General features: G+C 53.4%; 1 protein-coding gene across 5 annotated transcripts in view; it reads left to right on the forward strand.

Moving 5' to 3' along the window:
• Nucleotides 1-16,847, forward strand: part of Dlgap4 (DLG associated protein 4) — a 157,073-nt gene that overhangs the window by 46,475 nt on the left and 93,751 nt on the right. For all 5 annotated transcript variants that reach the window (XM_070007221.1, XM_070007219.1, XM_070007220.1 and 2 more), the window contains exon 2: nucleotides 1,939-2,149. The gene's annotated coding sequence lies outside the window, so the exon portion shown is untranslated. The remainder of the gene's footprint in view (nucleotides 1-1,938; nucleotides 2,150-16,847) is intronic.

Genomic DNA, 16,847 nt, shown 5'->3' on the forward strand with positions numbered 1-16,847 from the left:
GCCAGTGAGACCGCATGCTAGCATGGATCAGAAGCCAGTAATGGGGACCCTGACCTAGCCAGGGATCTAGGAGGGCAGCCTGGAGGAGGTGAATATGAGGCACAAAGTCCTGTGGATAGAGGGGGGCTTCTTGCAGGAATAGATCCTGGTTTACTAGGCAGTACACCAAAAGGCTATGGATTCCCAGAGGGCAGCTGTGCCCTGGGAGGTTGCGGAAACTTCTCTGTTATTTTTTAAGTATTGGATTGTGGTCTGGGTGAACTTGTCCTCCCCATGACAACCTGGTAGAGATCTCCGGTCCTATGCATGAAATTTCGTGCACTGGAGATCCTCACGCCCTGTGAACTCTTCTGTGCCTCTAATTCAGAGTGTCTTGGAGTTGGACATTTTTCCTGCCACGGGAAGACTTGGACCATTCTGCCTGTTTTTCGTGGCTGGGGACGTTCTCACAGAGGGGGCAAGATAGCATCATCCTGGAATCAGCCCATAGACAGGGTTCCAGGCCTGGCCCTGCCCCCTCCTCTCTGCATGTGGTTTTGCTAGTCCTGAGGGATGTCTTTTTTGCCTTCTTTTCTCCTTTGAAGAGCAGGGATCTAGCTGAAACCTGTTCTGGGCGTGGTACAGTTTTAAGAGCTGGTATGTGGGAGGTTCCATTCCTGAGCAGACCCTGGGGAGAGGGTGGGAGGGCGTCCCAGTACCCCTCCTTGGGTGAGAAAGGGGGAGCTTCCTCTCCATCATCAGATGCCCCCCCTTTTTTGTCAGTCATGGGGCTTGAACTCTGGGCGCTGTCCCTGAGCTCTTCAGCTCAAGGCTAGTGCTGTACCACTTGAGCCACAGCACCACATGCGGTTTTCTGGTGGTTTATTGGAGATGAGAGTCTCATGGACTTTACTGCCCGGGCTGGCTTTGAACCGCGATCCTCAGATAGCAGCCTCCTGAGTAGCTAGGATTACAGGTGTGAGCCACCAGTGCCTGGCTCAGCTGCCCTTTTGTGCTTCTTTCTGTGGTGAACTAGATCCTGGGACTCCCCCCTCCCCCCACCCAGGACTGAGTAGGGGAAGCCTGAGTTCAAATCCCAGCCTAGCTGCTTGGATTCTGTTTCTCCATCATCATACTCTGCCCCTTGCCATCTCAGTCTCCTCTGTGCCTCAGTTTCCTGACCTGTAGAAAGGAGACCACGGGCGTGGGATAAAGGACCTTCTTGTTCTCCCAGGAAGGCCTGGTCCCTGCTGATGTAAAGGTGCAAATAGGCGTGGACGGCTGTTTGGGAGAGGCCCGTGGGGGGATGCCTGGCTTCCCTCCACTGGTACCACAGTGTATGAGTGGGAGGGGGAGGGGGCTCCACAGCAAGGACCTCTTGCTCCCATCGCAGCACAGGGAACAGGGGAGGAGCATGTGCAGCAGGTACCTGGCACCCAGCACTCCACCCATGCTAGCTTTCTAGTTATAACAGTGCTCTCCCAACCCTAGGAGCATTTATTCCACTTGGCAACTGGGAAAACTGGGTCTCAGAAAAAGGAAGCTGCCTGCCCCATATTGCCCATGAAGGTAGGTGTGGAGCTGAGATCCAGACTCAGGAGTGTGTGACCATGGCCCCTTTTCCCCAATTTCCCTCACTTTGGAGAAAAGGAAGGAGAAAGAAGTGTGATGAAGAAGGGCTTGAGTCTCAAACCCCAGCCTCCCAGCTGCCGTGGGGATTCTGTGGGTGGTGGGAAAGGCATTGTAAATATGCATGACATGCAAATACACCTCTAAAACAACAACGTGGGGACCCACGGGTGCGGGGATGCCAGAGTGCTTTGGAAAATGTAGTGAGTTTCTATGATGATGGCTCCATGTTTCCCCTCCCTAGCATTGCTGGGCTGGTCAGAAGGTCTCAAGGTCCAGGCTTATCTCAGGTACCTCCTAATTGGTATGCATCCCCCCCAATTCCTGCAGGCACTTCTGCCTCCCCTCTGCCGGACTGCATAGCCCCAGGTGTGACCAGGACCTGGCAGGCCCCTGTCCCGTGCCGCCTCCTGCCAGCGCCTCTGATGGAGCACCCGGAGGGATGTGTGTGCCAGCCCTCCGTCCAGCACCCTTTCTTGAGGTGACGCCTGCAGTGTACCGGCTGGCACCCCCTTTTCCTGTGCACGTGGCTCCCTGGTGGGTAAGTCACTGCGGCCTCAGGCCTGGGCTCCTCACCCACTCCACACTGTCTGCACTTGGGAAATGCCCAGCTGCCCGCCACCTGCTGGCACTCACATGCTGGCAAGGAGACTCCGTGGGAGCTTTTCTGTGTCTGGGCACAGCTTTCAGCTTAACTGGCTCCTCGTGTCCTGTCCTCCCAACATGGTGGTGGGCATGTTGAGCGCACCTCAGCCTCAGAAAGGGAAGACAATGCTGTGGGAAGGGGCACTGCCCATCCACCGCTGTTCACTTAGAAAACCAGCTGTTGCCATGCTCTGGGATGGACCAGGTGCTAAGCACTGGCTCAGCAGGGAAGCAGAGAGCTGGGTTGGGCCCAGCTGGATCCAGCACCTGGATCTCCCTGCCAAGAGGGTACCCTACTTCTCCTCCAGCTCCCCATCCTCGCCCACACCTACATAGCATGAAGTGCTGGACCCAGCTTCATCTCTGACCATCTGAGGATGCCGAAGCCTGTCCCTGCCCACGTGCCCCCTCACCCCTAATCGTAGTCCTGTCTGTCTGCTCCCCCAGAGCAAGGTCAGTGCCCCCAAGAGATGGGACCCACAGCACGTGACTCTTCTTGTTTTTGTGTGGCCCTCCTGCCACGACTAGCCTGCTTCTTGGATGAGGAAACTGATGTTCAGCGAGGTGCTGGTGGTGGAGGGGGGAGACTGGCCCAGGGTCACCCACCTCTCAATCTACATGGACAATGGCTTAAGGTCTGCCTGCTGGACAGGCCTGAGCTCCTCAGGGTGAGGACATTGTGTCTTTCTCCTGGACAGCTACAGCTGACACTGGGCCCTGAGCTCAGTGGGGTCCATAGTGTACATCATGGAAGGAAGGAGAGGGAGAGGTAGCGGGAATCCCTCACTCCCCCCTCTACCCAGACACTGGCAGGACTCACAAGCCCATTGGCTTTTTGGCCAGCGGGGGTTCCTGCCGAGCCCAGAGAGCCTGCAGGAGATCAGGCCTCTGTGAGGCTGCCAGTCCCCATGCTCCCCAGACTCTCCTCTGCCAGCAGCTGCCCATCCTCCCCAATGAGTTCGTTATGAGAAGGGAAAAGACTCGTAAATATGTATACTATGCAAATGTCAAGGATAATATAAAAAGCTGTGAAGTTTGCTGTGGGTAATGTATGTGGAAGGGTTTTCTGAGAACAAGAAGCTTCACCTAAATGTGGTGCCAGCCTTTCCTATTAATAATCATGGAAGGGACCCCATCACTTACAGACCGCTCCCCCTCCCCTGGCTGGGCCCCCAGTCTATCATAACAGCTGTAGATTGCTGCATTTGACTGATAAGTGATAGGAACATCTCAGTAGAGAATTGTGATTCCATCACAGTCTGCTCGTGTCCCAGGATACCACGTGTAACGGGGGCATTTGTGGTGCCAAGTCTTGCATGTACTCCGGTGTTTCAGAGACTCCTGGGGAGGTTGATGGGGAGACTGAGGCACGGACCTGGTTAGAGGGCTCAGACGTTCCTGAAAGCGATTGCCACCTGGTGTCTTCCTCCACCCAGAGCCAGGCGCTGGGAACACAGCAGAGCTGGCTTCTCCCGGCATGTGTGGCCCAGTGACGGAGAACGGGATTCCTTGGCACGAGCTGGGGGGTAGCAGCCGTCAGTATGGCGTGGAAAGATGGAGGCTGGGCGGCGCGAGGGAGGTGTTACCGCTGCGATTTTGCTAACAAGCTGGCTATTTAAGGAACAGCCAAATCCAGGAAACCATTTGCGGAGTCTCCATGACCTGGGCAGAAGCAACTGAGGGGTGTGGGGTCTCCAGGGTAAGGAGAATGGGGAGCCGGGCTGGGGGGCAGAGCAGAGAGTAGCCACACATTGACAGAGTGATTTGTTCTTGTCTAGTTATTCACAGTAGTGACAGCACCATAAAGGTCTGGGAAAGGATGCAGTTGGTGGAGAAAGGGAAAGCAAGGCTTTGGCAGGTGGGAGGTGGGCTGTGAGGGCCAGCAGGGTTCCATCAGTGAACCTACCTGAGTGGCAGCTCCACAGAGCTTTGCCTCGTGATACTTCTTGGCACATGATTTTTTTTTTCTTTGTGCACTTTCCTTTCTGTATTATGTCACAAACAGTGCTAACAGTTATGTAACGGAATGTAACGGTCGAAGCAACTGTCTACAACCACTTACCCAAGTGCTAAGCATTTCACTTTGGATCTCATTGGATCCTTGTATCCTGCCCATTTTCCAAAGGAAGAAAGGGAGCTTTCCAGGGGCAGAGCTACTTGGCATGTGGCCTGGAGCGGGGAGGATGACGAGAATCCAGAATCTCGTGTGCCGGGATGGGGGCTCAAGGAGTTCCCCCCTCCCCCAGCAGGGCTAGTCTCCCCCTATCCTTCTAGCCTGTGACTCTTGTATGTCCAAGGCATGGGAGGCCAGGAAGGTGTGTGGAGGCTGGAGGCCGACAAGGGCACAGAACAGGGCATTTAACCCATTATGGGTATTGAAGGGCAGGAATGGGATGTGAAATAGCTCAGGGGAGGACCAAGGGCAGGGCTCATTCAGTGTGGAAAAAAGAAAAGGCCACCTAGCAGAGCAACTGGCGGCTCACACCTGTAATCCTGGCTTCTCAGGAGGCGGAGACCTGGAGGATCATGCTTTGAAGCCAGCTGGGATAGAAAATTCCAAAAGACACTTATCTCTAATATATCCTGGCTGTTGGGATGACTCAAGTGGTAGAGTGCCAGCTGTGAGCAAGAAATCCAAGCCAAGTGAGAGCTGGAGACCTGGAGTTCAAGCCCCAGTAAAGACAGACAGACAGACAGACACAGACACACCCCAGAAAAATAGGAGAGAAGGGAAGGAAAGAAAAAAGGAAAGGCATGCAGGTGAGAAGAGACAGGGCCAGGCCCAACCTCTGAACTCATTGGATATGTAGTCAAATTTCCATATCCTGAGGACCTATTAAGTGCTGAGCACACTCAATCTCTTTTAAACCTCAGAACCAGCCTGAGATTAGTAGTACAAACGAGGGGTCTAAGTCTAGAGAGGACCACACAGCCTGTGAGTAGTGGGGCTGCTCTACCAGATGCCAGTGTCCAGGCCCTGTGTGTACAGCCAGCAAAGCCCAGGACCAGCTTCCCTGGCAGAGTGGAATCCAGGGCTTAAATCCAGGCAGCAGGTGGCTAGAATCGAGCTCGCGTGCAGATCTGTAGGCTTCACGTTGGTGCTGCAGATGGGTATAGAGCATGGCATGGTAGAGGGTTTCTCCAAGCCAAAAAGCAAGCAGCCTGCTCCTCTCAGGGGGCATCAGCCTACAGGCACCCATTCGTCCCAGGGTCATTGATTGACACCAGCCCCCGCTGTCTACAGCCCTGTCAGAGGACATAGCCTTGTGGAGGAGCAGCTATTATGCAATCGTTCACATAAATGGGCGGAGCACAGAGGACCCGGCCAGGGCCCTGCGGGAAATCAGCAGATGACATAATAAAGACATGGCATTAGAGCCTGAGACCTGCAGGGCCATGTGGATCGGCCTTGCCAGAGCCGGTTGGGGTGGCATCATTGGTAGTGAGGACAGTAGGGGACGAGGCACTTGCCCGCCACCCAGGGACTATTTAAACCCGGCTTCCCGCGGCTGTACAGTGGCGCCTGCTGCAGGTGTTGGAAATGGGCCCATGGAGCTAAATTTATTGTTGCAGAAAGAACTTCATAGTGTGTTGTGGAGTTTAAAAAAAAAAAAGAGGTTATAAAACAGCATGGATGGCATGATATCATTTCTGTCAAAACTGTGTTTCTGAAAAACATTCCTAATGTGTCAGGAGGGCAGGGCTTGGTGAGCTCCCTGACTTCATGCTTTCAGAATTTGGGGTCTTTCCTGAGGGCTAGGACATTCAAGTGGGATGAGGGTCAGGGCACCCACAGTCCTGCCTGGGGAAGCTTTCTTCCCCTTCTGCTGACCCCTGTAGAGTGGGACCGGCGTGAGCTGGGAAATCAGCAGATCCGGGTGTATTGGTTTCTATCACTTCTGGGCTGTGTGACCTTGGACAAGTCACTTGCCCTCTTTGGAGGCTGAGTTTTCTCTTCTGCAAGACAAAAATAAGAATAGCAGGAGGTGCCTCGCATGCATGAGGCCCTGAGTTCGATTCCTCAGCACCATATAAGCAGCAAAAGCCAGAAGTGGTGCTATGGCTCGAGTGGTAGAGTGCTCGCCTTGAGCTGAAGAGCTCAGGGACAGCGCCCAGACCCAGAGTTCAGGCCCCATGACCGACAAAAATAAAATAAAAAGAATAGCAGGAGGGGTCAAGTGTGGTAGTTTATGCTTATAATCCTAGTTAGTCTGGAGGCTAAGAGATGAGGATCCTGGCTCAAAGCCAGCCTGGGCAGGAAAAAAAGCCAGAGGTGGAGCTTAAGTGGCTTAAGTGGTAGAACACTATAGTCTTGAGCAAAAAAGTTCAGGGACAGTGCTCAGGCTGTGAGTTGAGCACCAGGACCAGTACGTACACACACGCACACACACACACACGCACACACACACGCACGCACACACACACGCACACGCACGCGCACACACGCGCACACACACACACACATGTATATTGTATGATACTGGATTTAGAATCTTTTCTGAATGTTAAGAATTGGAGAGAAGAACAGTGTCTCTGCATAGATATCTACTGAGGTTTTTAAGTTTCATTTGAATGAAAAATGTCTATATAATTATACACATGTTCCTGCCCAGAGAAATGTCCAGGACAGTCATTAAGCTGTTCATAGTCGTTTCCTCTGGTGGGTGAGAGGGGGGTGAGCTCTATTTTTATTTTTGCTCGTATTATTCAGAACCTGTACAAGTGACAGAAAGCCCATCCCAAACTGACTTAAACAGAAATGGAATTTATGATCCTCTGAACTGTAAAATCCAGAGCCATTCTCTGACTGCAGGCTTGCCTGGCTCCAGGGTTCAGTATGATCAGGACTTGTTTTCTCTCACTATTTCTCATCTCTTCCTCCTCAGGGTGTTCCCCAGTTCTCACAGAGCTCTCCTGGATGCTTGTCCAGAGGAGTGAGCAAGACTACTTCCCAGACAGCTCAGACACAAGGCCTAGGACTGAGTCTTAGCCGTGATTGGTCATATTTTTGCAATGTGTCCGCCCTAGAGCTGAATCTCAGCAGTGATTGATCAGATTTAATCCCCCTCAATCAATTGGTGTCCAAAGTGGGGCGGGGAATTCAGTGTTCTGATTGGTAGCCAGCCTATATACTGCCCTCCAGTCCCTGACCTCAGGAGTGGTGAGTAGGGAAGATGACTCCCCTAAAGCCAAACCCAGCAAACTCCTCCTTTAATAATTTGACTTTGCCAAGATGCACAGCCTTTTTGTTGCTGCTGCTGCTGTTGTTTTGTGGGGTTCGTTTGTTTTGTGATGGAGTCTTGCCCTTGGCCTTGAAATCAAGTTCCCCATGCCTCAGCCTCCTCTGAGTGCTGAGTTTCTGGTATGCACTACCATGCCTCACCTGGTGCATGACTTCAAAATAGTAGGAAAAGCCATTTGAGCACTGGATGGTGTCCTGAGCCCAGAACTTTCTGTCAGAAGCTCATAGACAATGCCTTCAACTCTCTCAGAATAAACCCTGGATCCCTGGACCTCAGGAGATGCTAGTTGTTTTCTGTCTCCAAATGGAGCTAGCTACCCTGATCCTTGAGTTTCTGCAGGCTTTGGAGGGACAAAGGAGTGCACAGATGAGTAACATGGAAGTGAAAGGGGCTTAGGGTGTGCACATGGAACGGAGGGAATACAGAGGCCAGCCTGGAAGCAAGGAAGGCTTCCTGGAGGAGGTGACACTTGTGTTGAGGAGCTGGAGTGCTGAAAGGACACGGCAGGCAGGTGAAACCACATGTCAAAAGCCCTAGGGCAGAATGGCAGGGCCACAGCCACGGGATGAGAATGGGCGGCCCAGACCACAGGATCCTTGAATGCCATGGTCAGAGCTGGGAGAGGATGCTGTGGCAGGAGGGAGGGAACGTGCTGGGAGCGCAGCAGGAAGTGGGGTAAAAGCTGTACAGGCGAAGGAGTAAGGGCTCCAGCTCAGAGGGACCTTACAGATGCACTGTCTGTGTCCCTTCCCACCTTGGTCAGAATTCCTGTCTTGAGGTACCCTGCCTCCTCTTGCAGATCCTGGGGTGGGAGCTCTGCTCCTACGGTGTCACAGGATCAAGTGCACAGTCGTGATGCTGTCTGGGATGTGGAGGACCACATCCTCTGGACATCAGAGGATAGTGAAGATTGCTCAGCCATCTCCAGGGCCAAGACAATAATCGCTCCATCCATCTGAGCAGAGGCCTGTGGGAAGCAGGTTCTAAGGGGAAATGCTGGCAGGACTAAGCTGGGCCTACAAGGTCCTCTGTGCTGGTAAACAGGGGTCCGGACGGACCTAGCCAAGGCTAGGAGTTCTGCAGGCTTCCGTTCTGAGGCTGCTGGAACCTGGCATCCAAGGGCAGTCCAGGGCTGGGGATTAGGAGGACCCTGGCCTTGATCTGTGCTGGCATCGCAATGGGCACAGCAGGGCAGGATCTCAAAACAACTCCCTGAGGCGCGCGCGCGTGCGTGCGTGCGTGCGTGCGTGCGTGTGTGTGTGTGTTTGCAAGGGATTCAGTGAGGCCAGGGATTGGGTGCTCTGCAAGTGGGAGACAGAGGCAAGTTTTGGGAGGGGTGGCTCTGATTTAGGGCTCTGTTGTGCCTGTGTCTGGGTGACTTCTGGCAAAGGATGCATCATTGCCCCTAGGTGGAGCCACATCTTGAGACTCAGAGCAGCAGCTGGGTGGAGCCTCTGAGGCCCCCACGTGCCTGCCCAGTGACTAGAGCCAGTCTCTTCCCCATGGATGGCCCCTCAGTGTGTGCCTCTGTGAAATGGAGGTCACTGGGGTGCTTCCCTGGAGCTGGGAGGGACAGGCCCTGCGCAGCACCTGGCTCTCAGTAAGTGCCTGGCTGCTAAGTTGTTGGGGCAAATAGGATGTAGGCAGAAGTGGCTGAATGAGGCAACTCCCCCCACCCAGATGCCCAGCTCCTGGGAGCAGGTGTGTGGGGCCAGAGGAAGGCACTGGAGATGTCACCTGTAGCAGGCAAGCTGGAGGGCTCCAGGACCAGCTGAGGCTAGCCAAACATGGAGGGGACAAAGAACTCTATGCAGATGGCCAAGCAGGGCGGTGCTGAGCACCCAGTCCTCTGCTCATTCAAGCAGCAGCTGCACCACAACTTGGCAGTTTTAGAGTAGTTGTGACTCAGTTAAGAATCGGGAAGCTTCCTTCCCAGATTTCAAGTCCTTCCTGCTCGGGACACTGGGGTCTTCATCGATGATACAGGGATTGTGGGAGCCCCTAGCATAGAGCTGGCGGCTGAGTTGAAGTGAAAGCTTCAAAATAAAGTGCTCAGGCCAGGGCTGGCAGCGGCAGCTCTCAGGGCACGTGGCCTGTGGACACCACGCTTGCTGTCTGTCCTGTGTCTTTGGGTGTGTCACTCTTGTCCCACACCTGTTCACTTCTCCCACCCATCCGACTCTGCTGCCCAACAGCCCTTTGAGAACCCCTTTTAGCCCTTGTGGCTGCTGCTTCTGTCTCCATTTCCCCCTCCCTAGGAGACGGTAGGAATTCCAGACCCTTCTGGGCCCCTTTTAGCTCTCACTTGAGCAAGAGTTGGCAGGTTGGGGCGTCGGGTGCCATCCGCCTCCCATATGTTTCCTGCTATTTAGAGGAAAACTCTCCCTGCACTCCTCCAACCACATGGGCTGACATTTCCAGACAGACGCTGGAACCAGCTCTTCGGAGGATTGGCAGATAAATTTGGCCCAGGCTGTTGGGAAAATCTTCAGCCTTACTAGGGAAGCGGAGCCCAGGCTCACTGACTTCCGTCCACCCTGCGGCTCCTGGGCCTGGGCCTCCCTCCAGGGCTGCAAGGCTGGACTGCAGTCTCACAGATTAGGGTAAGTCTGAGCAGACCAGCCTTCCACACACAGCCCAGGTTGTGGCCCTTCCCTGCTCACCCAGATACCTGGGGTGTGGCTAGGTCAGTGGTGGCCATGGACAGGCAGGTTTGGGATTAGAGACCAGACCTTCAGGCACTTCCTGAGTGTGTGACCTTCTGTAGTTAGCTCTACTTTTCTGAGCATCTTTTCCTTCACCTGTAAAATAGGGGTAATGGTAAGATCTGCCCGTCAAAAAGAAAAGCCTCAGGATGGTGCTCGGCACGTGCCGCAAGTCCTTACCATTCTTCTCATCCTTCTTGTCACGATTATCACAGGGGACAGTGGCTCAGGACGGATGAGGAGCTTTCCTTCTCCCCTGTGGCTGTGGCTACATGGGAATCCAGGGCATTTCTCACTTGGGGGGGGGAGGGGGGCGGCAAACCAGTGACTGAGGGAAGGGGACCAGTGGCATCGATGCCAGGACAGGGCAGGAGGAGGCTGCTACACCCAGGCTGCCGCATGGATGATGGCATGCACATAGTCACATGCACACAGAATCGCACACATGTACACAGAATCACATCCACACAAGCATACAACCACACATATACACAATCATAGATGCCCACCACACAGAATTATACATAATCACATGCATACATGTACCACATATGTGCATGCACAATATACACATGAGCACCCATGGGCACATATACATGCACACATGCATGCAGCTGCACGTACACATTTATACATGCATGTGCATGTAATCCTGTACACACAGATCACTGTGGTGCATTCTGGAGTGTTGAGTCTGGAGTGTCTTATCTGCCTGGCTGTGCTAGGTGTGGAAGGAAAGAGGAAGTCCAGGCCAAGTGTAGCCAGAGGTCCAGCTGTTGGGAGACCGTGTCAGATATGGGAGGAGCCTTGGGAAAGCTGGAGTATTTCCGTTTGGCTGAAAGTGGTGGGTGGTGGGAAGGTGTGGGAAGTTTGAGCTTCATTCAGATCTCCTCATGGAGCCTGGTTTCGGGCCTCATGCCAGCTGCAGAGGAAGCTGGCAGGAAAAGTGGGCATGCCTCCTTGCCCGCAGGAAGCTTTCACACATGCCAACAGTGACTAGCAAGTGGGGGGGGGCATGTAGACTCAGGGACCAAGAGAAGGATGGCATGGGGCAGGGTTAGTTGGCACCTACTAAGTCAGGCAGACAGACTCTGTTGGCCTGTGCAAGGTCAAGGAAGTCAAGGGGAAAGAAGGCGGCAAAGGAGCATCAGGAACAAGTGCCGGGCAGGGGCAGACAATGGGCAGCCTTAACACCAGGCCCATCAGTGTTCCCTTTGGAGGTGAGGACCAGGCAGGGGCTGCATGCAGGTGACTGGATTAGAGCAAGGGACAGGCAGTGGGTTATACATTCACTCACGTCCTGACAGAGGCTCGAGATGTGTGCTCCTTTGGGTCAGCATTTCCTTACTGCTCTGGCTGTAGCACCTGACAAACGGCCTGGCTCCCACAAGATGGAATAGTAACTGAGAAAGTGAAATACTGCAAGAAACGGGCATCAGCTGACTTGATACAAAGGCCCTTTGGTCAGATTGAGAAACACTGTCGAAGGGAAGTGGGAAAACAAAATGGCCTATAGGGAAGGTCCCAAGGCAGATGTTGAGGCCCCTGCTCACAGTCTGGAGAGGATAGACATTGGAGGAGGAGTCTAGAGATCACTGTGTGTGTATGCGTGTGTGTGTGTGTGTGTGTGTGTGTGTCCTCAGCAGGTCACATCCCTACCTAGGCCTGGGTTTGCTCACCTGCATGACAGGTATGAGCGGCCCTGTTGGGGACGTCTCCTCCTGGGGATGAAAGTAGTTGCTCCTATACTTCACTAGTTCTCTGTGTGGAGGATGCTAACACAGGGACAGGGGCTGGAGGCCAGCTTGCCACATAAGGAGAGGGGGTATTCATTACATCTGAGTCCCTGGCCTCTAGGGCAGCCCAGGAGACCTCCCCCCACCCATCCTGGCCGGCTCTAGTGTCTGAGTCTGGCAGCATGTTGGTGCTAGCCAGCTGGGCATGAAACTCCTTGCCTTGGGTGCTGGTCACTAGTGACTGGGCTAGGCTGGGCCACCCAAGATGAGAAATGAGGACGCTGGGAGTTGTAGGAAGAGGCCTGGAGGTGCAAAGCAGACTGGAGTTTGACATATTTGTGGCTATTGTGATCTTGGTCTTGGGCCATCTGAGCCTTAGTTTCTTTTCTTTTTTGTCTGTCATGGGGCTTAAACTCTAGGCCTGGGCACTGTCTCTAGGCTCTTCAGCTCAAGGCTAGCGCTCTACCACTTGAGCCACAGCACCACTTCCAGTTTTCTGGTGGTTACTTGGAGATAAGAGTCTCACAGACTTTCCTGCTCCAACTGGCTTTGAACCATGATCCTCAGATCTCAGTCTCCTGACTAGCTAGGATTACAGGCCTGAGCCACTGGCGCCCAGCTTGAGCCTTGGTTCCTTAATCAACAGAATAGGTACAAAAGCCCTTGTACACTGCAAGACCTTGGCCCAGCATCAGCAGTGCCCATCCTAGCCAGGCTTGTGCTTTCCTCGTTAGGAAGGGACAGACATGTCCTAAGGCCCTACAGTGTGCCTTGCGTGGTGCTGGCGGCCATGCTGCCCATCAGATCCCTGAAGAGGTGGCCTCTCGCTTCCCTCAGCGAACCGTGGGATCTGCTGCACCTCCTTGGCCCTTTCTGCTAAGGACTCAAGGAAGGAAGGTTTGAGAGCACCCCGCCATGGCCGAGAGGTGTCAGGGCAAGAACAAATTCCACCCACACCACTTGGCAGAGGCAGTAGGCGGTGGCCTCAGGGAGGAACGATGGAGTGAGGCAGACAGAGGATCAGGAGAGCATTTCCTCCTTGCTCAGCGACTTGAGAACAGGGCAACAAGCCCAGCTCTTGAGATGAGATGGCCACAGGCCTGTCCCTCGCTCCTGTGTCTGGCTGTGACACTATCCAGTGACTGTCACCACTTATGTCTGAAGTGAGTGCTGGGTGGTGACATTAAGGAGAAACTTGGGAGCTCCTGATGCGTGGGGTGGCCGGAGGCGGGTGGTCTCCCTGGGAGTGTCACTGGGCAGGAGGAATCACAAGCACGCCAGGCTTGGGGATGCCAGCCATGGTGGAGTCGAAATCACCAGCTCTGCGGGGCAGGTAATGGGAATGGTGATCTCCGTTCCACACAGCCTAGGGAAGGTGATTTTGACCCTTTGACCTTCATGCCTTTTTTTAGGGAGGTGGGGAGAGTGGGGTGTGCCCGGACTCCGTTCGCCCCTGACCTTGGTGCTGAAGGAAGTGCCCTGACCATGGTGCTGAAAACAGGACCCGGCGCTCATCCTGGTACCCAGGGCTCTGTCCATGGTTCTATTTGTGGGAGGTTTTCTTGAAGCGCTTTCCACGGCTGCTGCCTTCTGGGGTGAGAGGGTGAGAGGCTTTGACCCCGATATTGGACAGATCTGAGAATTAGCCACGGCAGCACTGGGACCTCTGCTGTCATCTACCAGACACTTAAACAAATCCTAATGCAAGTATTACTATGCCACTTGTTCCTAAACAGCAACCCACAGGGGGCTGCTAATCCCCAACACTTAGAAGACTTGAGGGCTCCAGACTCCCTAAACCATGAATTGAATTCTGTCACTGGCATCACATGGACCAGGACAGGGCTGGGCTTCACCACAGATCCATGGATGAAATGATGCTCATCTTACCTACAGAATAGCCATGAAACACGGATATCCTTAGAATTCTGTGGCATTTCCTGGATGTTGTAAGCATTGGGCTAGACATGAAGGGAGGTGTCACGCTCTATGGTTGTGTGGCAAAGGGAGGAACAACTATTTTTATTTATTTAATTTTTTTTTTTTTGTCGGTCGTGGATCTTGAACTCTGGGCCTGGGCACTGTCCCTCAGCTCTTCAGCTCAAGGCTAGCACTCTACCACTTGAGCCACAGTGCCATTTCCAGTTTTCTGAGTGGTTTATTGGAGATAAGAGTTTCACAGACATTCCTGCCTCAGCTGGCTTTGAGCCATGATTCTCAGATCTCAGCCTCCTGAGTAGCTAGGATTACAGGCGTGAGCCACCGGTGCCCGGCTAACTTTTTTTATTTTTGTCTGTCATGGGACTTGAACTCTGGGCCTAGGCGCTGTCACTGTTCCAAGCTCTTCAGCTCAAGGCAAGCACTCTAAGACTTGAGCCACAGCCCCACTTCCCGTTTTTTAGTGGTTAATCGGAGGTAAAAGTCTCGTGGACTTTTCTGCCCAGGCTGTCTTTGAACCGTGATCCTCAGATCTCAGCCTCCTGAGAAGCTAGGATTACAGGTGTGAGGAACAACTATTTACTGAGAACCTGCTGTGTGCCAGGCTCTGAGTTGGGTGCGTGACAAACCTGAGTTCTCAGCCCCATAGCCATGCTGGGAGAAGGGGCTGGGCAGGAGCACAGGCAGAGGGAAGGGCATTCCAAGCTCATGCTGCTAGAAAGTATGAAAGTCAACCAAGACCTTGGCCACTGGAAGCTAACCCTGGGTGTCATCTGGCCCAACCCAGAGGAGGTGGTCAGCATGACCACCTGGGGATGGACAGAGCGGAAACAGACTCAAGCTAGCTTAGGCTTCCTTCATGGCTGTTCTCTTGACAGGCTTGTAGAACTTCCATTCTTCTCACATTGGCCTCAGCTTTAGGGAGATGAGAAATTAGTTATGCCAGGTGTGGTAGTATACTCCTGTAGTCCCAACCACTTAGGAAACAGCAATCAGATGGATCTTGCTCAACCAAGGCATAGTTCTAGATATGTAGGAGATATAGGGCAGAGGATTGTGGTCTAAGGGAAACCCCAGGAAAAAGTGTAAGACCCTATCTGAAAAATACCTAAAGCAAAAAAGAGGGGGTGCTGGAGGTATGGCTTAAGTGGTAAAGTGCCTGTCTAGCAAGAACAAGGGTCTGACTTCAAATACCAGTGAGAGAGAGAGGAGAAATTAGTATTGTCACAGACTATGCTAGTTTTAATCTTTTAACTCAGTATGTAAAATTCTTTTCTTTTTTTTTTTTTTGGGTCCGGTCATGGGGCGTGAACTCTGGGCCTGGGCGCTATCCCTCAGCTCTTCAGCTCAAGGCTAGCGCTCTACCACCTGAGCCACAGCGCCACTTCCGGCTTTTTTTTCTTTTTGCTTATGTGGTGCTGAGGAATCAAACCCAGGGCCTCAGGCATGCAAGGCAAGCGCTCTACCACTGAGCCACCTTCCCAGCCCCCTGTAAAATTCTTTAACACTAAAAAATAAACAGAACTAGGTTCAAGTCCTAGATCTGCCTCTTGTGAGCTGTGTGACCTTAGACAAGTCACTTTCCCTCTCTGGGCCTTTTGTTTCCCACCTCTAACAGAGTAGAAGATCACAGTAATCGCTGTCCTGGGGTGCTTTTTACCAATCACAAGCGACAGTGTATGAAAAGAAGCATAGGAGTTCTTAGTAGAAGTAAGACCCGCGGCCCCTGAATTGTGGCACAAGGCGTCTTGAGAAGCAGGAAGGCCTAGAATGACCTCGCTATCCACCGCTGCCTCCCCCCAGCTGGTCTGGTGGCATGGCTTGTGCTGCACCTGGCAACCCCAGCTGACAGACATTCCTTCAGGCAGGCAGCTTGAATCAGCAGAGCCAAGTGTCCCTGTGGGGGTTGGTGGCCAGGCCAGCTCTGGCTGCTCCCCACCCGCCCTCTAATGGCTCCAAGCTTAATATCCCTCCCTGGGCTGCTGTCATGCCTAATTAGGCTGTCCTTGGCCATCTGAGGCCCTGGACGTGACCATGGCTGCTGCCCTTGGCAGACACTTGGCTTTTGGGTGGAGGTAGCTGCTGGCCTGTAGGACCCACCTATGTCAGAGATCTAACTCCCCAGCCCAGCCCCTCCCTCCCTCCTTCCCTCTCCCCGCCCCCCGCAGCCACTGGCTTCCCAGGCCTGGCACCGAAGTGAAGGGAACAAGGAGAGAAAGAGTCGGTAGGTTGGCACACCAGCTCCCCTTCTCCCCTGAGGCTGCTGCACCCACAGTCCCTCCTGGCCTCTCAGCAGCCCCAGCAGCCCTCAGGACTTGGGCTGGAGGGATCACATGGCAGGTGGTCCGAGGGAGGGTTTGGGGTCAGGGCCCTTCCGCCACAGCCCCCCATCCACGTATTGCAGGCAGGAAGGGAGACGGGGAAGGAGGAAGAAAAGAGGGAAAGGCTGACAGGTGTCCCATGCCGAGGGCATGTCCCCAAGCCCAGAGGTGTTTTCTCACACCAACCATGTCATAATCGTCTCATTATTTTTTTTTTTTTTTGCACTTGGTGTGCTTATTTCCATGCTGTAGAAGCTGTCTGAATACAGGTGCAGCTGTGGTCCACTCATTTCTCCAACTGTATAGTATTCCATGGCATGTTTGGGCCACAGGTGATGCACACCTGGCGTTTCTGATTCTCCTCCGTAACCGGGCTGCTGGGAGCACCCTGTGGGTGGGTGCAAGGCTCTCTGGGTGCCGCGTTTGCTGTGTTAGTAAATACTGTGAAATTGCCCTGCAAGGTAATTGTGCCGCTCCGCGCGGCTCGTGATGTGTCCTCCGCACCTCACCGTCAGTTGATTTAACACTCTTTAATTTTGCCAATCTGCTGAGAGAGAAAAGCTCGTTTTCATTAGTGGCGTCAACTATTAGAGGAGCTGAGTGTCTCATTAGATACTCATCTGAATGGTCATCAAAACTCCCTCTTCTGCA

This window comes from Dipodomys merriami, unplaced genomic scaffold, assembly GCF_024711535.1.
Source record: "Dipodomys merriami isolate MVZ:Mamm:240054 unplaced genomic scaffold, mDipMer1.0.p SCAF_7, whole genome shotgun sequence".
Lineage (NCBI taxonomy): Eukaryota > Metazoa > Chordata > Mammalia > Rodentia > Heteromyidae > Dipodomys > Dipodomys merriami.